Source organism: Tenrec ecaudatus, chromosome X, assembly GCF_050624435.1.
Source record: "Tenrec ecaudatus isolate mTenEca1 chromosome X, mTenEca1.hap1, whole genome shotgun sequence".
Taxonomy (NCBI): Eukaryota; Metazoa; Chordata; class Mammalia; order Afrosoricida; family Tenrecidae; genus Tenrec; species Tenrec ecaudatus.
The window spans coordinates 76,392,002-76,415,329 of record NC_134548.1 but is presented as its reverse complement, the minus strand read 5'-3'; the positions used below and the strand labels follow the sequence as shown (position 1 = coordinate 76,415,329).

General features: G+C 39.5%; 1 protein-coding gene across 1 annotated transcript in view; it reads left to right on the top strand.

The window, feature by feature from the left end:
- The window catches only part of AMER1 (APC membrane recruitment protein 1), a 40,359-nt gene that overhangs the window by 1,982 nt on the left and 15,049 nt on the right, over positions 1-23,328 (top strand). The window lies entirely within an intron of this gene.

Genomic DNA, 23,328 nt, shown 5'->3' with positions numbered 1-23,328 from the left:
AAAAGGCTCGCTGGTGTTGCTATTGGGTATGTATTAGACTGCTAACATCAAGATTGATAGTTCAGCCCCATCAGTCTCTCCATGGCAAAACGATGAGGCTATCTGTTCCCATAAAGATTTTCAGCCTCCGAAGCACTATATAGGGTCTCTATAGCTCAATGGCTGTGGGTTCTTTGGGTTATGATGATGGAAAAGGGGAACAGAATACACCTACAACAATTAAAATAAATCATGATGCAATTCATAGTGATAAACTCATGATCTGGGCTTCAGACCCCAAATTACACATACTTTGGGCTTGCTAATTTAATATCTCAGAGACCAACAGACCTGGAGAAAAAGGGGAGACCTGTCATTCACTGAAACTTCCAGATAGTAGAGGAATTTGGCTAGGCAAAGGCTTTAATGGTCTAAGCAAAAGGGCTCCACATTGGGAGTGACAGAGTTGTGACTGGCAGGCGAATTGAGGTGACTGAATTGATTCTGGTAAGATGATATAACTCTTAGATAAGAAGAAGGTTGGGGCACAATGGTGAAGGTTCATAAACAGCAGGTGAAGAATGGTGATCTGGCCCTGTTGGGGAAGGGGCATGTACTGAAGAGTGAGAGATTGGGGGATTTTTGTGTGTAAAGATGCTATGATTAAAAATTGGTTTGGGAACAGAAGGGTTGGGTGGGGGGAGAGATGAGCTAGTCAGGGCACAGTATAGCATGGACGAAACATACAACTTTCCTCTAGTTCTTTAATGTTCCCCCCCACCACCCATTACCATGATCCCAATTCTACCGTACAAACCCGGCTAGACCAGAGCATCTACACGGGTACAGATAAGAACTGGAAACACAGGGAATCCAGGACAGATAAACCCCTCAGGACTAATATTGAGAGTAGCCATACCATGAGGGGAAGGGGAAGGTGGGGGAGGGACCCATCACAATACATATAACCCCATCCCTGGGGGATGGTTAACAGGAAAGTGGTAAAGGGAGACATCGGTCGGTGTAAGACTTGAAAACATAATAATAATTTATAAATTAACAAAGGTTCATGAGGGAGGAAGGGTGGGGGAGAGAGAGGGGAGGAATGAGAAGCTGATACCAAGGGCTCAAGTAAAAAGAAAATGCTTTGAGAATGATGATGGCAACAAATGTACAAATGTGCTTGACACAATGGATGGATGTATGGATTGTGATAAGAGTTGTACAAGCCCCCAATAAAATAATTTTTAAAATTTGGTTTTAGAAAAAGATTGAGAGCAAGCTACAAGTCAGATAAGGTGCTGCCTCTGGATTTGACAGCAGAACTATTGCCAAAGGGAAGTTTCACTACGTCCCCCACCCTTTGGAATTGTGTATATGGGAGAAAAGGCCCGCCTGAACCTGAACACCAACCAGGTGGGGGCTGGAAGAATCCCAGTTGTTTCTGCTGAACTACTTCGCAGTTGAATAAGCCTTTAAACTTACTTCTGTGGACTTGATTATGAGTCATAGTGAGCTTAGAGTACAAAGTAGAACTACTCCACTGTGTTTCTAAGGCTAAATTTTTACAGAAGCCGACTGCCACATCATTCTCATGCAGAGTGGTGGATGGGTTTCAACTGCTGATCTTTGTTGATGGCTGAGTGTTTTCACCACAGTAGTACCAAGGTTCCTGGATAGGCCTTTGGGAAACCAAATTTGCCTCCTGTGCTAACAGATGGACAACCTGAGCCTTGGAAAGCAATGGATTTGCTTAAGGTTACACAGTTATTTAGGTATAAGCCATACTTCATGTACATGGTTCTTTCCACTGTAGCCTACTGTCTCTGGTGGTCTCTATTCAACACGAATCTCATTAATCACCCTTTACACCCTTCACTCACTCTCCAAGATTAAAGGGGAGCTGGGTTAACAAGTGAGTATCTCCTTGGTCTAGATCTTAGCCTGCAGGCTATCTACGCTGAAAGTTTGAGAAGTAGGAGCAGGGTTTGTTAAAAGAAGTTGGCATTCTAATGATTCCCTCTTAATCTAATGGAAGTGTTAAAAATTCTTCAAGAGGTGTTACATTTACACTGTCAGAAAATATGTGTGGCTCAGAGCCCTGTTCTGTTGGTTCCGAAGAATAAAGGAATAAGAGGAATAGTAGTGACAATGGGCAATTACAGGTTTGTTTGAACTAAAGAGGAAAAAGGATTTGTGGCCCCCTCACTAATGAGTAGGCTATGAGGGAGCTTCAAAAAGTTCATAGAAAAATGGAATTAAAACATCATGAATTTTTCCAGGAACCTTTTGGAATTCTTTGTATGTGGTGCTAGAAGAGGAAAGCCCAACATTATTCCATCAAATTCCTCTGCTTCAAGTCTTTTCCAGGCAGATAAACTAGGATGTAAAGGTAAAGCTCCCAAAAGAGACTTCGCCTATTTCTGAGTCACCAGTCTCACTGCCAGTGAGTTCTTTCCCAGAGCAAATCTGAGCTTCTCATGCTTAGTTAAACCCGTGTGTTGGATGAGATAGGCTTGAGAACAACTAGTCACCATTGATTGCACTTCTGTTTGATGACTCTTAGAAGATTCATAGGTACAAAAGGGAGGGTTGCTCCCTCCCATGATCAACTTCTGTTCTACAAATTAAATAATCACAAATAATTTCATATTCTCTGTGTATGTATTTGTGTGTGTGCGCGTATTTACCCAAATCTATGTATGTATAAGTATACCACCAACAATGCAGGAAGAAAAACCAGAACTGCTGCATAGGTGCTGTTGGTAGCTGAAGAGTGTATAGTACGCCCCCTACCTTCCATTTGGGAATTAGGAGAAAATATGGACACTGGAGGAAATGACTAAAAGGGGCCATAGAAAGAAGGGCACACTGAGATTGCAGAGGCCTTTGTGATCCTTTGATCTATATTCATTTTTTGCAGAACCTTCATTGATTTCATAATCTACAGGTGATTATTTTCCACCCTCTTGGACTTCCAAGCAGATTCTCACCCCACTTCCTCAGGCAGCATTCTTGAGCCTTCCCTCACTATCTGTTCAACCATACTTGCTGGCAACTGTAGCTCTTCTCTGGGGAGAGGGAACTGATCCAGGCCAATTTTATACTCCTTCTCTGGACATATAAGAGATATTCACAGAAAAAAATCATACATTTTAAAAGAGTAAAAATAATGGAGGTGGGGCAGACAGTAGGAACATTTAATCTGGTGCCACAGTGCATCTCTCTCTCTGTCTTGTAGTGATGGGTTAGGACCTACTGCACACCCAGGCATCCTATTATAGCCTAGGATGCAAAACCAATTAGACAATTAAGTGCCTGATATACTTCCTAACTTATCAACCACTAGGATACTGAGCCCAGTATCATCCTCCCAGCCTCTCAGGGCTACCTCAGGACAAGTGGACTCCCTTATTCAATCAATATCCCAGTTCTGGATGGAGAAACTGAGGCCAGCAATAGGGTAGTGGCCCAGAGTGGCCAATTCTTTGCTCCCAACTCGAGTCCTTTCTCTAAGTCTGTTCTCTGGATCCCCTTCCCAAGTCTTAGTTTTACCTGGCTACTCCAATAAGGTGAGATGAATAGAAAGAATAGGTATAAAAGTCATGAATCCCTTTGATTTTATTGGCTCAGCTATAAATGGGCTTTTTTTCAGCTCTCCTGTCACATCTGCTTTCCTGGGATTAGATCTCTCATTCATCATCTGAATTGAGGTAAAGCAAGGAGTGGCTTCTATCTCTGATCTCACTCTTGCTGAGATAGTGTTGACATTCTGAAAGCCTTATTATGCAGACATTGTACACAGGTACACACCTTGGATACATTTCTTTCTAAGCCAGTGGTCCTTAATCTTCCTAATGCCATGACCCTTTAATTCAGTTCCTCATATTGTCACACCCCAACCATAAAATTATTTTTGTTACTCCTTCATAACTGTAATTTTTCTACAGTTATGAATTGGGCAACCCCTGTGAAAGGGTTGTTCAATCCCCAAAGGGGTCGCGACCCACAGGTTGAGAACCACTGCCCCAAGGAAACTTGGTAAGCCTATAGGATTGATGGCATAAGGCTCATTTATTCAGGTTCATGCAATTATATAATTATATAAGAGCTTCCCAAGAAACCTGAGAAGCTGAAAATATTGGTGGGCATTAAATGTCCCACGTGTCAAAAATGGTTAAGAGTTGAAGCTGGCATTCTAGTTCTGAGCTGCCAAGCACCAACTTCATTTGAATTCAGTAGCATCAACATCGTTTGAACTCTTGTTATGTGACTGTAAGATGAAAGAAAGTTCCTTTTTTAGAGACTAATGGACAGACTAGGTCTGCCAGAGTGAATTACTAAAGCTGAGAATACGAACAACTCAAATGAAGTGCTAGTGGTGCTAGTGCAAAGGAGTATAGGAAGATGAAAGAAAGGCCAATATAGGGTCTGTGTTGCTTCTCAAGTTGGTGGGATGCCCCCTGAGGAGGATGTGTCCCTTAGCAGGAAGACTTTCAAATTAGAAGAAATGTAGCTTCAGATGTAGCACGAGTGGGTATCTGTCAGCAGCCTATACAACTCCATAGGAAAATCATTACTTTAGACCCCGAAGATATAGTTCTGAGATTTAGAAATGGGTAATTCAAGTTCCAGATCACCTAAGAGGTCATTGTTTTTAAACAATTGCTCAAATTCTGCCTCTTTGTCTCCATCCTCTTGCCAAGTTTCTATTGGAATCTTTTTGTTCACGCTATTCAAGTGTATCCCCAAAGGAAAAAGGGATTTGTTCCACAGTTTGGAGTGTGATAATAAGAGGTTGCTGAGAAGAGCAACCACAAGCTGCGTTAGCTGTCCCTGGAATCTGAAGATAGTAGATTTTCAGGAATGTGCTGGATGGGGCCAATATAGTTGCAACAAGTGAAAGCTGAACATGCTGCTGAGAGGGTTCAGCTGAGCTGAGACAGGTGGTATGACAAAAAGGTGATTGCTTGTATAGGTGACGGAAATCTGTGCAGTCCTTGTTCTCAATCTTCATTTGATTTATGTTGTGAGGGAGAAAGGAGACCATAAATCTTGAATGTAATGAAGAGAAACATGTTTATTAAATTTCAAACAGGACAAAGACAATGTATCAGGATGAGGGAAACCACAGGCATAAGGACATAATAGCATCCAAGAATTTACAGAAAGCCGGCTGTTTAAGTAGGACATAGGAGTACAAAGGAAACTATCACAAAATTATGATTGATGGTAGAGCAATGCTTCATAATTGCAAGGACTATAGAAATGGGAATGGGTCCATGATTGGGACATGAACATTGTATTAGAAAAGAATGGTCCAGGGCCTTCAGACTCCTGCTACCTTAGGAGTACGGTACTAGAGAAACAAATCTTTTTTTTTTTAATTTGTTGGAGAGTTGGTGTTTATTTGACCACTGCCTCATAGTTTTTCTTCTTTGGCTAGTCAAATGTTAGATATGGCCATGCATTTTACTGGGTTGTTTTCGGGAAAGACTATGGGAAGTTAATGTTTTGATTATTTTCTTTGATAAGTTATTTATGTTTGAAATGGCAAAAAATAATATGATTAAAGTATATCTTGAGCTCAGGGGGTGAAATCACCCCTATAATCTCTCAGAGACCATGCTGTTTAGTGAAAACAACTGACAGTAGTTCAAAATGACTGACAAAAGGCCCCACCTTAACTGGATGCAGTCTGAGGCTTAAGTCCATATTTTGTATCAAAGGAATAGTTTAGATGAGGTTTAAGATAAAATAGATATGGATTGAACTTGACTGTTTTAAAATTGAGTTAGGATCTGGCTCTACTAGGTTTAACTGTTTTCTTCTGCCTATAGTTATTGATATAGAGATTAATAGAAATAATTATTGGGAAGTATAAATAGAGTTTTTAAGCTCACTTTTTCAGCCATCAATTTGAATCTTTGAATGGTTAGGACCCTCCTGCAAAAAAGACTTTGAAAAGATAAGTCCTACCCAGTACTTTGGAGTACTCAGGACATTTGCATTAGAAGAGACTTGCTTAGGGAGCTGTTTGCAGAAGGAAGGAAAAAGGAACTCTTTGGCTTTTTGAAGTTTGAACTAGTGGTTTGTGCCTAAGGCTGGAAAAATTTTGAGCCATGAAGGAGTTCTCCTGTCTAGGACTGAATGTTAAAGGGAACCCGTGGGCAGACTGAAATGCTTGCTAGGTGACCACCTGGATCCACTTGTTGAGTGGACGTGGGAGAAACACAGCAATAAAGAGGCAGGTTGAGTCTGGCCACTGACATAATGGGCCTGGTTCATAGGGAGTTGAGAAGTTCATGACCCAGCACAAGAGGGCTAGGGTTGTTGAGAATTTGTGATGGGGGCCATGGTCTAAAAGTGCAGTGACTAATGGGCACCCTGGTGAGGCTAAGTGGGCAGCCCACACTGAGTTGACCAGAACCAGACCAGATGAAGAGAAGATTTTTGAGCCTGTGAATTGGTGGCTTTATGACCTGTCCTGATTTGACTTTGCTTAAGAATACAAACTCACAAGGTTCCCACTGGACTGAAGATTCTTCACTTCAAAGAATATGATTTTCTCCTCAGAGCACTGGGCTGATGTAAGTGGGCAGTATAGAAATTGGATACCCAAAAGAGGGGTGGGGTGGGGGACCAAAGAATGGATTCGGTGCTTTCACTATAAACTTTAGCCTTTTGCAAACTTAGAGTTCCAGACTTAAACTCTATAATGAATTCCTCTTCTCTGATCATGGACTATATAAAAAATCATTTGATCACACTCAGGTGGGAGCCCTTCTTCTACATGAGCTAGTTAATATCTTCCTTAGATGTAGTTAGGTGCTATCGAGTCAGTTCTGATCCAGTGACATGTACATCAGAATGAAACGTTGCACAGTTCTGCACCATCCTCACAATTGTTCCTATGCCTAAGCCCAATGTTGCAGCCACTGTGTCAATCCATCTCATTGAAGGCCTTCCTCTTTTTCACTGTCCCTCCACTTTACTAAGCCTGATGTTCTTCTCCAGGGACTGGTCTCCTCTGACAATGTGTCCAAAGTATGTAAGACAAAACCTTGCCATCCTTGCCTCTGGTCATACTTCTTCCAAGACAAGCAGTTTGTAGCAGCCCATGATACTTTTAATATTATTCACCAGCACAATTCAAATGCATCAATTCTTCTTCAGTCTTACTCAATGTCTAAATTTCACATATATATGCGGCAATTGAAAATACCATGGCTTGGGTCAAATGTGCCTTAGCCCTCAAAGTAATAATCTTGTTTTCAACACTAAGGAGGTTTTGTGCAGCAGATTTACCCAATGCAACACTTCTTTTGACCTCTTCCTGCTTCTGTGAACATTGTTTGTGGGTCCCAGTAATCCATACTGATGGTTGCAATTTTTGATCTTCAGCAGAAAGTGCTTCAAGTCCTCCTTACTGTCAACAAGCAAGATTGTGTCATCTGCGTATTGAAGGTTGTCAATAAGCCTTGCTCCGATCCTGATACAGCATTCATCGTATAATACAGATGATTTGCTCAGCATACAGATTGAATAAATGCGGTGAGAGGATGCCACCTTGTCGTACACTTTTCCTTATTTGAAACCATGGCGTATTCACTTTTTCTGTGCACATACTTGTCTCTTGATCCATGTACAACTTCTGCGTGAAGTACAATGAAGGGTTCTGCAGTTCTCATTCTTCTCAAGGTTATCCATAGTTTGTTTCGATCCACACAGTTGAATGCCTTGGCCAAGCAGCTGTCTTCCAAACTTCATGGAATAGATGAGTAAGTACTTCTAGTGATTTACCAGCTTATTGAAACATTTCAATGGATGTTCCATCAGTTCCTAGAGCCTTGCTTTCAGAGCAGCTTGAACTTTTTTCTTCACCACCAGTGGCTCTTGCTCACATGGACCTCCTGAAATGGTGAAATGTTCTTTTTTGGTACAGTGACCTTGTTGTATATTGTTTTCCATCTTGTTTGGATGCTATCTGCATCAATAAATATTTTGCTCATAGAATCTGCCAATATTTAAATTCAAGACTTGAATTTTTTCTTGAGTTCTTTCAGTTTAAGATACGCTAAGCATGTTCTTCCTTTTTGGTTTTCTACCTAGGTTTTTGCACATTTCATTACAGTATTTTACTTTTCTCAAACTGGTCTTTGACATATTCTATTCAGCTATTTGACTTCCTCATTTATTTGCTTTAGCTACTCTACAATTAAGAGCACATGTCAGACTATTTTCTGACAGACACTTTGATCTTTTCTCTTTCTTTCTTGTCTTTTTAATGATCTTTTGCTTTCTTCATGAATGATATTCTTGAGGTCCTCCCAAAGCTCATCAGGCCCTTTGTGTTTAGAGCAGCAAATCTGTTCTTGAGTTGTTCTCAAAAATCAACTGGGATAGTCTATAGGTCTTATTTTGACTCTCATGGATTTGTTTGAATTGTCTTCAGCTTTATCTTGAACTTACACATGAGCAATTGATAGTCTATTCCACAGTCAGCCCCTGGTCTGGTTTTAGCTGGTGATATTGAGCTTCTCCAGTGTCTCTGCCCACAGATGTAATCTATTTCATTACTGTGTATTCCATTTGGAGAAGTTTATGTGATGTGTGTAGTTGTATTTTGCATTGTTGAAGAAAGTTATTTGCTATGAACATGTCCCTGGTTTTGCAAAATTCATGAGCTCTCCAGCTTTGTTTTTATCACCAAGTTCATATTTTCCAACTGCTGATCTTTCCTCTTTGTTTACAACTTTTGCATTATAATCAATAATAATTGTCAATGCATCTTGATGCATGTTTGGTCAATTTCCAACTGAAGTTGTTCGTAGAATTCTTCAATTTCTTCATTAAGAACTTTTGTGGTTGGCATATAAATTCGAATAATACCGTTTCCCCAAAAGTAAGACCTCCCCAGAAAATAAGACCTACTTACAGTTTTACCTCTCATTGAAATATAAGGCACCCCCCGAAAATAAGACCTCCCTGAAAATAAGGGCCCCGGAAGCTACTGTAACTCTGGACTCTGGACTGTAGCGGTGGGCGCTGCCGTGCCACTCTCTGTTGGCCGCAGTGCAACCAGAGCAGACAGGAAGTGTGAGGTCTCTTTTAATAAAACAATAAACAATAAATGTGTACCATATTCTTCATCATGGAAAAATAAGACATCACCTGAAAATAAGACCTAGCACATCTTTGGGAGAAAAAATCAATATAATACACTGTCTTATTTTCGGGGAACCAGGTTAGTTAGATTATCCCAAATAATAATAACTTTTAAATTAAAATATAAATAAATAAAATGAGGGGAAAGGTTTGTTGATAGAATTTCCTTCAAGGTGGATAGTGATAATTCTATCACAGACAACATTGCATTCCATGATTGATTTTGAATTGTTCTTTTTGACAATGAGTGACATGCCATTCTAGTTTGTGTTATTCCTAGCACAGTAGATCATGATTTCCTCATTCAAAATGGCCAATATCAATTATGTTAGACAGGGTTCTCTAGAGAAACAAAACCAGAATGCTAATAATTATATATATATATTTATATAGATAGATATATAACATAAGAAATAAACAATTAATCTATAAGGCAGTACAAATGACTCAGTGCAACTCACTCCCATGAGACAGCTGTGAGACACTGGCAGTCCTTCAAGTCTTGAGGGCCGCTGAGTAGGCCTCTTTAGAGGAATTCAGTCTATCTGGCCACAGGCAGCAAACAATAAGGCAGGTCACCAACAGTCAGCCAGGTGAGAGGGTCCGACAGTCCCCAGCTCAAAAGATGTAAATTCCAATAGTGTGGCGAAGCAGGTCTTGAAGGAACCTTAAATTACAGCGACACAGTCCACAGGTTAGATGTCCCACAGGTGGTGTAGCTTGCAAATTGAGGCACAGAACAAGCCAGGCAGCCACACACTGGTCTGATGATTGAAGAGCAACAGACAAGAAAGGTGAGGCTCACTGAGCCATTTCTCTCTCTGACCTTCAATTAATCCCACATGTGTTCATTGGCTATGTTGGGACAATAAACTTACCTATCACACCAATCCATTTGAGCTCACGAATGTCTGGGATATCCATCTTTATGTGTTCCGGTTCTTTTTTTCCCCCACTCCCAATGTTCCTAGATTCCTACTTCGCACATTCCAAGTTGTAACCATTAGCAGATTTTTGTAGCTGTTTCTCCTTACCTTGAGTTGACTTCACTCAGAGAACTAAGCTCCTCTTTCAGTCACATATTGAGTGCCCTTTGACTTGAGGGGCCCATTATCTGGCACTATCTTTTTAAAAAATCATTTTATTGGGGACTTGTACAACTCATCACAATCCATATAGCCATCCATTGTGTCAAGAACATTTGTACATTTGTTGCCATCATCATTTTCAAAACATTTTCTTTCTACTTGAGCCCTTGGTATCAGCTCATTTTTCCCCTCCCTCCTCCACCCTCCCTCCCTCATGAACTCTTGCTAATTTACAAATTATTATATTTTTCATGTCTTTCTTACACTGATTGAAGACTCGGTTCACCCACTTTTTGGTTGTTGATTCCCCCTGGGAGTGGGTTATATGTAGATCATTGTGATCAGTTCCCCCTTTCTCTCCCCATCTCCCTCTTCCCCTCCTGGCATTGCTACTCTCAATGTTGGTTCTGAGGGTTGATTTTTTGTTTGTTTGTTTGTTTTTGTCTTTGGTTCCCTGTGTTGCTAGCTCTTATCTGTACCAGTGTACATGCTCTGGTCTAGCTGGATTTGCAAGGTAGAATTGGGGTCATTATTGGGGGGTGGGGAAAGGAAGCATTAAAGAACTAGAGGAAGGTTGTGTCTTTTAACAGTGCTATACTTCCCCTTGATTGGCTCATCTCTTCCTTATGACCCATCTGTAAGGGGGTGTCCAATTGTCTACAGATGGGCTTTGGGTCTCCAGGCTGCACTCCCCCTTATTCACAATGATATGATTTTTTGTTCTGGGTCTTTGATACCTGATACCCAATCCCATAGACACCTCTTGATCACACGGGCTGGTGTCTCTGGCACTATCTTTGACAAGGTTCTGCTTCTATTTGTTAGGCCTTCACTATCTGACAATGTTTCGAAGTTATGCATAAGGTTTCCACCAGCTCCTTCCTCTGAAGTGGGAAGCCGGTTCCTTCTTCATTGTCTGTTCTTAGCCTGGAAACTTCTGACACCTGTTTGCCTGCTGATATTTGACATACTAGTTAGCTTCCACCATCACAGCAGTTCACAAACCACCACAGTATGACAAACTGAAAGACAGTAGTGGTTCTTTAAATGGCCACTTATTGTTTTATTTTTTTTATGTGGCGTAAAAAATAAAGTATACTTCAGTTACGAAGTGGATCATTTCATTATTTCAGTAGGCTGATGAGGTCTAGGAATATGATATTGGATTTTATAGGGGTTGGGTAGCAGTACCCCATTGGCTGGCTTCATTCCTTATTCTGCTTTCCCATTGGCCCTTACTCTTATCTCCCGATTAGTCCTTATTGCAGCATAATATTTGGTTTTATAATCCAAGGTTTGTGCACCTCATTATCATGTGGGTCCGTACTAGTCAATAGGTTATCTAGATAAGATCTCTGGAATGGAAAATGTCAGACAATTTGGGATGGGTCGTCCAAATATCTAGTTGTCCTTGAATGGATCAGGTGCGGTAGTATGGGGATGAGTCTTCTGCACATGACCAGTGGAATGGGCCCGGTGAGATAATTCAGGATCAGAAATTCAGACCTCACATGCCATTCAGGCCTCTAGCTGACCCTGGCATTCCCCACTGAAAAGAACAGGACTTTGAATTTATTCAGGGTATTGGGCAATGACCTATCTGGTTATTTCCAACTGAAATGGGAAGCAGGACCTGTAGATGTATACATTTTTTTCCAGAATCCACTCTCTTCACTGGCCCCAACACTGTGAGTTGCCTAGTCCACGTGCTGGAGTGAGATAGGACTGTATCACCTTCATTCTTAAATGGAACTGCTACAGTCTGGAAGAGTCAAACTTGGTCAACAGGTGAAAGATAACATGGGCTGTACAATAGATGGCAGATAGCCTGATAATGGCTTCAGGAAGTGTTATTGGCTTCAGGAAAGGAGGCAGCAAGATTTTTGAACAGATATGCTGCCAATAGTGGTCAGGTTCCCCCAAATTGAAGCAGAACTTTTATTGGCATCTTGGTCTTTTTCTGACAGGGTTTTTCTACACCATGGAACCTTCAAACTGGAACTTTACTTAAGGCTTGTTTGTACACATTGAAAGCTTTTTCTTGGGCCTTGGCTCATGCTAGCGCTTCTAATTCTGCCATTTAAAAAAAAAAAAACCTCATAAAGGTTTTTTGGTGCACCCAACATTTGTCTTCCTGTAACCTGCTATTCCCAGAAGCAACATGCTGGGGTTGGGAATGAAGTTTACTTGTGCTCCTAGTCTCAAAACAGCTCTCTCTAAAAGGAGATCTGAGACTTGGGAACAACTAGAAGTAAACCCTTCCCGGATGCACAAAAAGTGAGGTGAGAAATCTCTTTGATGGGGACTCATCAAAGTGAACTACATGGAAATAGGAGGAGGTTAAGAAACCACTAAAGGTTTTAAGTACCAAATAATTAGCCCCAAGTCCAGCAGAAAATAGATGGACTTGCTGATATCTCCACATACCCAAGGCTCCTTAAGTTTGATGTCAACAGTGCTGCCAGGGAGAGCATGTAAGCCAGGATTCTGTCAATTGATGGATTCATTAGTCACCATGATTTGCTTAGGTTATTTGTGGACCAGGTGTCCCCGAGTCCTGTACTGAAAATAGGTGCAAAGAGGCTTCCTTCCTGCCCCGATGTCTCTTGGGAGAACTCTTCTGCAACACACGCATGACATGCCCTAGAGATCCATAGCTAGTAACTTGGGGCTAAAATTATAGGGACTGTGCTGGCCACTCTGCCTCAGGGTCTGGGGACCAAATTGGCCACAGTTGCAGTCCTAAGAATTTTTGCCTTTTCATGTTCTCTTTCCTTCCTCTACGGCCCAGTTGTACACCGAGAAGGCCACAGTGAGGAGCTCCTTTTGGTGGCTTTTCAGTCCCAAAGCTTTACTCTAGAGCTTCCTAAGGATATCAGGAGGCAGTTAGTTAATAAAGTGAGCGTTTAAAACAATCTTCCCCTTGACTTATTCTGAATCGAGTTTGGTAAACTTTTAAGTGATTCCTGAAGGGGGCACGGCTTTCCTCTTTCCCTTAAGAGACATCCATCAATTTAGAATAATTCATTGATTTAATCTGAATGTCTTTCATCTTTTCAATAAGGCACATCCGCATATAACCTCAAGCTGCAATTTTAGCTGCCTCAGTTTGCTTCTTGGTAGTTCTGCAGTGGCTCTTGTTCAGAAATTGCAGCAGCCTCATCTTTTCACTGTGAAGCTACAGGTGATCTTGAACTGCTGACTATAGCAGTCCACCTCCTGACTCAATAAGCTCTTAGGTGTCCTTGCTGATGTTTTAAAGAGACAAGACCCTATCATTAGATAGAATTCTGCAGTGTTCTGGGGTTAATAGTTTTTTGACCCACACTTGAATAGATTAAATTATGGTAAATGCCTTTTTAAGAAGTTATTTACATACAAAGGGCACTTTTAAAATACTCACAATAGTCTCACATAAATAATTGAAAGGAACATAATCACATAATCTATTTAGTAGCTAAATTCTGTTTTGAGATCAGCTGTAATTCATGAGCCACGTCACACTTAAAAGTTCTAGAAATCCTTATTCTGTTTGATGGGCTCCAAGTTCAGAATATTAGTCCTTTTGATAAGTCCAATGTAAGTATTTTTGTAGAAAAGTTTTGGTTAAATGTCTTATCGGGCCCACAATACAAAGGCTTATCTGTAGATACAAGACCTTATCTGGCCAAGATCTACAAGACCTTATCTGGCCATGGTTAATTTATCATAATATATATAAATATACATATTGTTTGAAAGAATAAAGTGGGAAATTCACAAACCAATTCTGAACTAAGGTTAACTAAAAGTTGGAATATTAGACAAAAAGAAAGATCTTAAAATATAAAGTTTCAGATATAACACTGAACTTAAGTACCAAACCTGTCATTCTTCTCAGTTAGGAATAGTTGGAGTGATTTATCTTTTCTCAGCTTTACTTCTACTGGCTAAATTTATGTAATATGATAATTAACATTTACTTGAACTGATCATGTTATAAACCAGTCATGATATATGGTTTTAGGTTCATTTTATGTAAGAACTGATTTTATTGCTTTTTAGGACTACAGATTATCACTCCTGTAACATTGTGTGGTGTTTTCATCTAGTAGCCTAGAGTGCACCAAATTCTTTCACGTGGGTTCACACACCAAAATGTTATATTTTACTAATTGAATATGACACACATTTTAAATCAAAGAAGGCATACACTTATTTGAAAAAAGCATCAAGTTAAGAGGTATGTTAATTAAGCTTGTAGGTAAATGGATAGATTTAAAAGAAACAAGTTAGCAATCAAAATAATTAGAAAGTATATTGAGTTAAAAATGATAACCATAAGATATAAACATCTACCAAATCAATCAGATAAAACAATAAGAGCAACATTTAAGATGCTTGAACAATCTCCTTGGATATCTTAATGATCCTATGGATAGAATAGTCTTAGATGGCCCTGCAGGTCAGATTATCCAAACACTATATATATCTTTTCTACACCAATATAAAAAGTCATGTCAAAATAATTCTAGGAACGTTGGCATGAAGAGCAAAGCAAATATAGTATGCAGTTAGGATAACTATAAAATAAGAAGTAGGTTTAGGTTACGTGATGTTCCATTAAATTTTGACTTGTCAATAATGATTTGAGAAATGTTGGAAGTTCTCTCACCCCCCCCCCCACACACACACTTTTTAAAGATCAGGTAGTTTTGTAAATCGAATCTACTACTGGATTTGAGACTAAAGAATGAATTCTATTTTCAGACTGGTAATCAAAGACAATTGTTTTTCTCCCCTCCACTGGCAAAAACCCAATTCTTTGTTAATAATATTTACTACTAATACTCTCCCCTCAAAAACTTATATTAATTAACTTTTGAGTCAGAAGATTAAAGTTTTAGGTTATATCTCAAATAAATTTATCATTAATGAGTTCTTCAAACATTGTTCTTACATATTATTATCTTATTTATCTCTTATAATATACTTTTAAAAATTAGGAAAAATAAAAGGAATGAAAAAATATATAGTATTTAGCAGACTTGAATATATGTATCTTTCAAAAAATATGAACTTCTATTGTCAGCAAACTGCTTGAAATATCCTAAATTATTTGTAAACCACATGATACTACTAAAATAAAATTTAATTACTTTTAAGGTTTTTTTCTTAGTCTAAATTTAGCATCCTTAGATTCTTAAAATGCCTACATTTGACTTAACAAAATCTTGGTCATTAAATTGATTTTGACTTAGCAACCTCTTAGGATAGACCAGACATTTCTTTGCAAAGTTTTTGTGATCGTAATAGGCAACGGAAGTCAACTGCCTGATCTTTTTTCCCTTGGCCATTCTTGTTCAAACTACCATGTTTCGGTCAGCAGCTTGACTTACTGTGCCACTCAGTCATTTCTACTGAGAATCAGCTAGAATAAACACTCGTCATTTGAATATCTGGATCAGCTTGACCTGAAAAATTAGGATAAACTTTTTTTCTTCTAAAATCCCTTCTTTGGAGAACTGTCATTCTATGTGTAAATCACTTGTAGATGTCTAGATTCTAAGGTTAATATATACAAACTAAAACCTGTTAAAATGAATCATCTCATTAATTCTTCATAATAATTTAATTTTAAAACAAAATTTTATAAATTTAATTTATAAGCACACATTTTTCATACAATCAACAAATTCACAAATATATAAATGTAATAAAATAAAAAACATGCTCTTAGAAAAGAAAAAAATACACATATGTTTTAAAAATGATAATACCATCCAGAGGTAAGAATTATATAAATATAAATAAATATTTTGCTTACAAAGGTCTTGTCATATAAAAAAATTAATGGGTTTCTCAGTAGTGCACTCTTTTTAAAAGGACTGTCATATTAAGAACAAATAAAACCACAGAAGAAGAAATAACCTGGAAAATGTATCTAAAGTCAGAAAGTATTTACAAGATGGGGCTTATTTAGTCTATGGAGGAAAACACTTGTGGCATCCTGGTGGTTGAAATTAGGTTCGCTGCAAAGATAAACTGAGGCCAGGCCTGAGAGAAGGAAAAGGAGAAGTTTATTCTGAGCTTCCAGGCTCCAGCACTGAGTCAATGAAGTAGGCTGAGAGAGGGGAGAGCAGAGAAGGAGATACGGGAGCCCTAAACTCACCCTCTGGGGGGCTGGAAGGGGGCTGGAGAATTGGAGCCTATCTGTGGTGGAGAGCAAGTTTTTAAGCTGGTCAGGAGGATTAACAAGAAAGGGAGGGGGGGAAGGGCGGGCGGGAGGGGGTGGAATAAAATACTATTTTTACTGTAAAAAAAAAAAAGAAAGTGAGGGATAGAAGCTGCATGTGGGTAAACAAGGAGGGAGGGGATAGAAGTTGCAGCTGCAGGGGCTTAAGCCATCTCCATCCATGAAATTCCAAGGTGTGGTGGTGCCTTGAAGAAGGCTCATTGTCCTAGGGAGGGCCCTTTTAAAGCTAGCCTTCCTGGTCCCATAAGGACAGGTCAGGCCGTTCCTAATGTCCCCCATCAGTACCATCAGTTGCCATCTTGGGAAAAGAGACAAAGCTACTTTTTTTTTTAAAGAAATTAAACAGGCTCCACTCATCGTTTGGCTACACCCAAGGGTACAGTCAAATAAATCCATTTTAATGCACTCAAATCAAATGTTCTTTTCTCCATTTCACACACAGGCAACATTCTTAAATGCAGGGAAAAAGGACAGAAAGAGTCTTCAACTTCAGAACAAGTTGAAGAAAACAGCCACTTGTTTTTAAGACAGAGAAACACTGAAGAAATCCAGTTTCACAGACAAATAAAATAGCTCTATCCTAACTAGACCTTAATCACTCTATCCTAACCAGACTGTAAGTTGTCAGAGGAATATTTCAAATTGTAGATAAAGCTAAAATTAAAAGAAGACAATTTTCTAATAACAATCCTTTAGCCCCCAGGATATGGCCAGATTTTTATTGCTGGGACAAAGAAAATGCAGAATTTCAAGGTAATCTTCTTTGACTGGGTAAAACTCCAGTTCATGGTGAAGAATGGTGCTTTTTTTTTTCTTTCCGGTCTAGCGCCCATCTCATTCTCTTGCCAGCCTGTCCAGCCTCAATATCTCCTATTTCATACATGGGCCAGGAGATGATACCAAAGAAAACTTCTTGTAAAAGAAAGAAAGAAAGAAAGAAAGAAAGAAAGAAAGAAAGAAAGAAAGAAAGAGAGAGAGAGAGAGAGAGAGAGAGAGAGAGAGAGAGAGAGAGAGAGAGAGAGAGAGAAAGGAAGGAAGGAAAGAAGGAAGGAGAGAAGGAGAAAGAAACTTCAAATTGTTAAGGGACAAGCTAGGGTTTTTAATTTTTTTTTCCAATTCTTCAGTAGCCTTGCTATATCTAAAACAACAAGACACGAAAGTGGATTAATTCTGTGGCCTCTGGCATCCCAGGTCAGAGAACTTAATACAAAATGGAGCTACTTTGGTGGATTCCCCTTTCAGAGATCTGTGGCTCTACCAGGAAGGGTCTCACCACCTTCCTAGGTGGAGCTTCCATAGCCCATGGTGGGAAATACTGAGTGGAAATCACCCCTTTCTTTGTGCCCTCCATCCACTCTCTGTGCCTTTTGTTCTTTAAGCAAGGTTAGGCCAACCATAAGATGTAAACACCACCTCTTGAAAGTTTTATAACCCTCTATTCTGAGATCTCTAACCTTGACATTTGTCTGTTTGCCTCTTGACGGTTTACACGCTCCCTAATTGGAGTCTTGTGTCCCCAAAACTTCTGCTATTGTGCCCTAGGATACAGTAATTCATATTTTAAATAATAGCTTTCTAAGATTCAGAGACACAATTGCAAAAGTCACTGAAGAGAGTAGCAGCCCTTTTAAGGTCTCCTAAAGAGCAAGCCTATGGGACCTGAAGGAGATAAGACCAAACCAAAGAAAGCAGGAGACATGCCCAAAAGTCCATAGCCAACACAGAAACAGAAAAGGTTGAATATTCCTTGTGGGGGGTTGGTATGTGCTGATTGCAGTGGAACAAAAGCTTCCCTCATGTGACTTGCCTTTGTGTCTCTAAATTTACTCTGCTCTACTAGGGGAGGGGTGCAGGCCATCAGTGACCACCTGCTTCACAACCTCTGGACTCATCTTTCCTGTCTATTCTTCAAACCACAAGTAGGTGGGCTCATAAAAGATTATTTTTAATGAGTGATTATCCTGTACAGCTCCTGCATGACTAATCAGTTATTCAGCTGCCTCATGAAAATGGAGAAAGTGCTACTTGTCTTCGGCCTGAAGAGGAAAAAATCTCCCAGAATGAAAAAAGCAAAGCTAGACCCAAAAATCCAAAAGAGGATCAAGAGACACCCCCAAAAAACAAATAAATATGGGAAGTCCAAGAACTCCTGGAGTGACTTACTTCTGTTGGAGGACAACCACCAACCCCTAAATGGTATGTGTGGAAAATCCATGTTGCTAGGCTTTTCTTCCTCAGAGAAAAGTTAGCAAGTTTCTCCCCAGCGGTTTGCCACCACAGTAGAGGGAGTCACGCACACAAAAGACATTAAGACAAGACAGTAAGCAGAGCAAAGATTTAGTAAAATATGCTTCAGTCATGAAGCCACATGATTTGAGGCTGACCTGGCCACTCATTTTCAAGATAAGCCCTTAAGACCCTGATGCTATTCTTTCCAATAACCAGACACTACCAGATTTCTTCACCATAGTTTACTATATAGCATATATATCTTCAATGATCATCTTATCAGAGTAAGTATCAAGCTACAGCCACATTATAAGACTCATTGTGCTCAGATGAGGGCTTGCACCTTAAGATGCCAGCTCAAAATCCATTCATATATTTATAGTTTGTTTATCTATGGTCTGCTTCAGAGGCAACTTATTAGTTTCCTGAGGAAAAAATATCATAAGTGACTTCCATGGGATGTTTGATAATTCTAATAATATAGGATCATTAATCTAAACAATAGTATACATTTAAAATGCTAATGATAAAAGGAAAAATATGTGTATATATAATGAAATTCTAATAGGCTAACATGTAGAAAGGTTCACTTATGCAAATTAGTGAAACTGAAGTGACAACACTAATTAAGAAAACAATTGGGGTTAGATGACATGAGGCAAGAATTTTAATAACCTTTACTAACTAGATCAAAGTTATTGGGCTGCAGAAACTAAGGCGAACAAGAAGCAAAGAATACAAAAACACTCACTGCCATCGAGTCATTTCCAATTCATAGCAGCCCTATAAGATGGGGTAGAACTACCCTTGTGGGTTTCTGAAACTGGATCTCTGTGGACATAGAAAGCCTCATCTTCTAACCATGGAGCAGCTAGTGATTTCAAACTACTGGCCTTGTGGTTAGCAGCCCAATGTGTAACCCACAACACCAATTATTGGACAACTTTGGTAGCAATAGAGATTTAAATAAAATTTAATCATTTCCAAGTCTACAACCTTGGGATATCCCTCTCCTGCTTATGCCCACACTAAGATGTTACAGTTTTAAGTCCAAAGGAGTGTTTCAGTTTCTTAAATCTACAATGAACGTGTTTAAGGTAAATTCTAGTTCATTTTAGTATGGTTTCAGTTGAGTCTTTCTGATGTGACCTTTGAAAAATGCTGTACACCTTATAAAGATAAAATCTAAAATCCAGGAAGCCTGGATCACTAATGGTAGAAAATAAATTCAGGTAAAAACACATGATTAGGAACGTAAGACAGGGAAGATTCTCCCACTGGGAAGCTACTAAAAAGCATGTTAAATATTTCTTTCTTTCTTTTTGTTTTTTGCTTTACTAATTGTTCTTTAGTTTCCCCATCAACAGAAGTCTTCTTCTAAGAGAAAGACATGATGAGAGGCGCCTCTCCTCTCATCATAAGTTTCTGGGAAATTCACTGATCAGCACCATGGGGAAGTCTATTAAATTAGGGTGGCTCAAATGAAGGCTGAGCCTGACAGTGGGACAAGAGGAAAGTCAAAGGAAATAGAGGAAAGAAGTAGGAGGCAAAGGGCATTCATAGAGGTCTAAATACATATGTACATATGTAAATATATTTATATATGATGATGGGGAAATATAATTATGTGCATATATTTATGGGTTTAGTATTAAGGTAGCAGATGGACATTGGGCCTCCACTCAAGTACTCCCTCAATGCAAGAACACTTTGTTTTATTAAACTGCTATTCCATGATGCTCACATTCCCTACACGATCACTGAAGACAAATGTGTGCATAAGAAAATGTTGGTGAAGAAAGCTGATGGTGCATGGCTATCAAAAGATAATAGTGTCTGGGGTCTTAAAGGCTTGAAGGTAAACAAGCAGACATCTAGCTCATAAGCACCAAAACCCACATGGAAGAAGCACACCAGCTGGTGTGATCACAAGGTATCAAAGAGATCAGGTATCAGGCATCAAAGAACAAAAAAATTATATCATTGTGAATGAGGGGCAGTACTGATTGGGGACCCAAAGTCAATCTGTAGGCAACTGGACTTCCCCTTACAGAAGGGTCACGGGGAGGAGATGAGCCAATCAGGGTGCAGTGTGCAGTGTAGCAACAATGAAACATACAACTTTCCTATAGTTCTCAAATACTTCTTCCCCCCCCCACCCCCCACCTATCATGATCCCAATTCTACCTTATAAATCTGGCTAGACCAGAAGATGTGCACTGGTACAGATAGGAACTGGAAACACAGGGAATCCAGGACAGATGATCCCTTCAGGACCAGTGGTGAGAGTGGTGCTACCTGGAGGGTGGAGGGAAGGTGGGGTAGAAAGGGGGAACTGATTACAAGGATCTACATATAACCTCCTCCCTGGGGGATGAACAACAGTAAAGTGGGGGAAGGGAGACGTTGAACAGTGTAAGCTATAACAAAATAATAATTTATAAATGAAGTCGTATTCATGAGGGAGGGGGAGTGGGGAGGGAGGGGAAAAATGAGTTGATAGCAAGGGCTCAAGTAGAAAGCTAATGTTTTGAGAATGATGAGGGCAACAAATGTACAAATGTGCTTGACACAATGGATATATGTATGGATTGTGATAAGAGTTGTATGAGCCCCCAATAAAATAAATTTTAAAAAATTTAAAACAAATAAAATAAATTAGGGTAGCTGCAGAGCAAGACTATATTGGGGAACCCTTTTGTCCTTTATCCACTCCAGAAAAGGAAAACCTTTTCTGGAGTGGATAAAGGACAAAAGGGTTCCCCAAAACTGACTCAAATTGAAGGTCTTCTCTAAATAACTATTTCTTTACATGTGTAATAAGGGAGTAACAATGGGATTATTTACAATAAACAGAAACCTAACTTTTTCTTGGAGACAAGACTAAATGGAGACTTGCCCTAAACTCAAAGCTTCGTCTGATTTACCTTGTAGGACTCCGATCGTTTAAACATGCTGATTTTTTCAATAGAGCACAATGCTCAGAGCAAAATGGTCTAAGGTTTTTTTCACCTATTGTTCAAATTTACAATGGCTTTTAGGCACCAATTTTTGTGTTTTTTGCTTTTCCAAGGTTAAAAACTTAAAAAGAACATCTGAGGGTAGATAGTTTGCACAAGGTCCCATAAATTCCATGAAAAAAGAGGTAGAATAGAAATAATAATAACAATATTAAACCAAATGCCTTAAAATGTTAGAATACGACTTGAGGGTCTCTATTTCAACAATTACAAGTACCACGAAGTTTTTGTCTATATCCAAATAACATCAGGAGCAACTGCTATTGCTGTTTTTTACATGCCATCATGACAGTTCAGACCCATAGTAGCCCTATGCACAAAATAACCAACCACTGCACAGTCCTGCACCATCCTCACAATTGTTCTTATATTTGAGCCTACTTCTGCAGCCACTTTGTCAATCCATTTCATTGAGAGCCTTACTCTTTTTCACTACCCCACCACTTTACTGAACATGATGACCTTCTCCAGGCACTGGTTTCTCCTGTATGTAAGATGAAGCCTTGCCATTGTTGCCTCTAAGGAGCATTCTGGCTATATTTTTCTCTGAGATTTAAACATTTTTCCAATAAGAAGTAATGGAAAACCAAATAATTGGTTTTGAGGTTCAAAAGTTATGCTTCTAAATTCATTTCTCCAGTACTTTAAATCACTGTGGAGGCTTTTAGCCTTCTCAAATATCACTGTCTTTCTTGGATAAGCTATTACTAGGTTTCTTGGGTATGAAATACCTCAGTCCTTGGCTTCACACGAGAAAGATATTCACGCTGAAGCCTGGTTTGTGATTCAAGTGGGTTTTTATAAAGGATAGGAACTTTCAGGTTTTACAGTTAACTGCACACATAACTGTACCACCCTTCCCACATGGCGACCTGAGGAGAGAGAGAGAAAGAGACACAGAGAGACAGAAAGAGAAGGAGAAGCTGAGGGGAAGGCAGAGGAGCAGCAGGAAAGAGAATGCAATCTCCAGGTTCCATTTAGGGACTTCCGCTGGGAGGTGTGGTTGATGGTACTGGTTGTCCCCATTGGCTGAATTAAGCTCACTTGGCTCACCTGAATGGGCACATGCCCTTTCGCCCTTATTGGCTTCCAACTTCTTGTAAGGGGCCTCTAGGCATGGAGAGGAACAACCCCTTATCTTGCTACCTAACACTATCACCATCTGAATTAGCAATTATTTTTAAACCTCTTTGATGATCTGGGTTCTTTGTTTTATGGTTAACAATTTCATACCTTTCGCTCCATTAGCCATTTTAATCATATTTCTCTTTGAAAATGTTCATAATATCAACTTCGTCATGTTTTTTCAGCAGCCAAATCAGACCAGCAGTGACCTGATTCAAATGGTTCTCACAGTTTTCCTCTTAGCTTTACTGCTGGTATCACTAACTTTTTTGGGAAACATGGTGATGATATTTTACTCAAATAAAGCACACACAAAAGCATAATGACAAATATTTTAACACCCTAACACAAGCATTATGTTTCCTTAGCAAGACAGGTGCTTAGACTGAAGCATACCCCTTTTGGGTGCATGGTGAAATGTGACTCATGACTCACTATAAGCCTGCACAGGTTTTTTCAAGTCAGATTTTCAGTTTGACTGTAG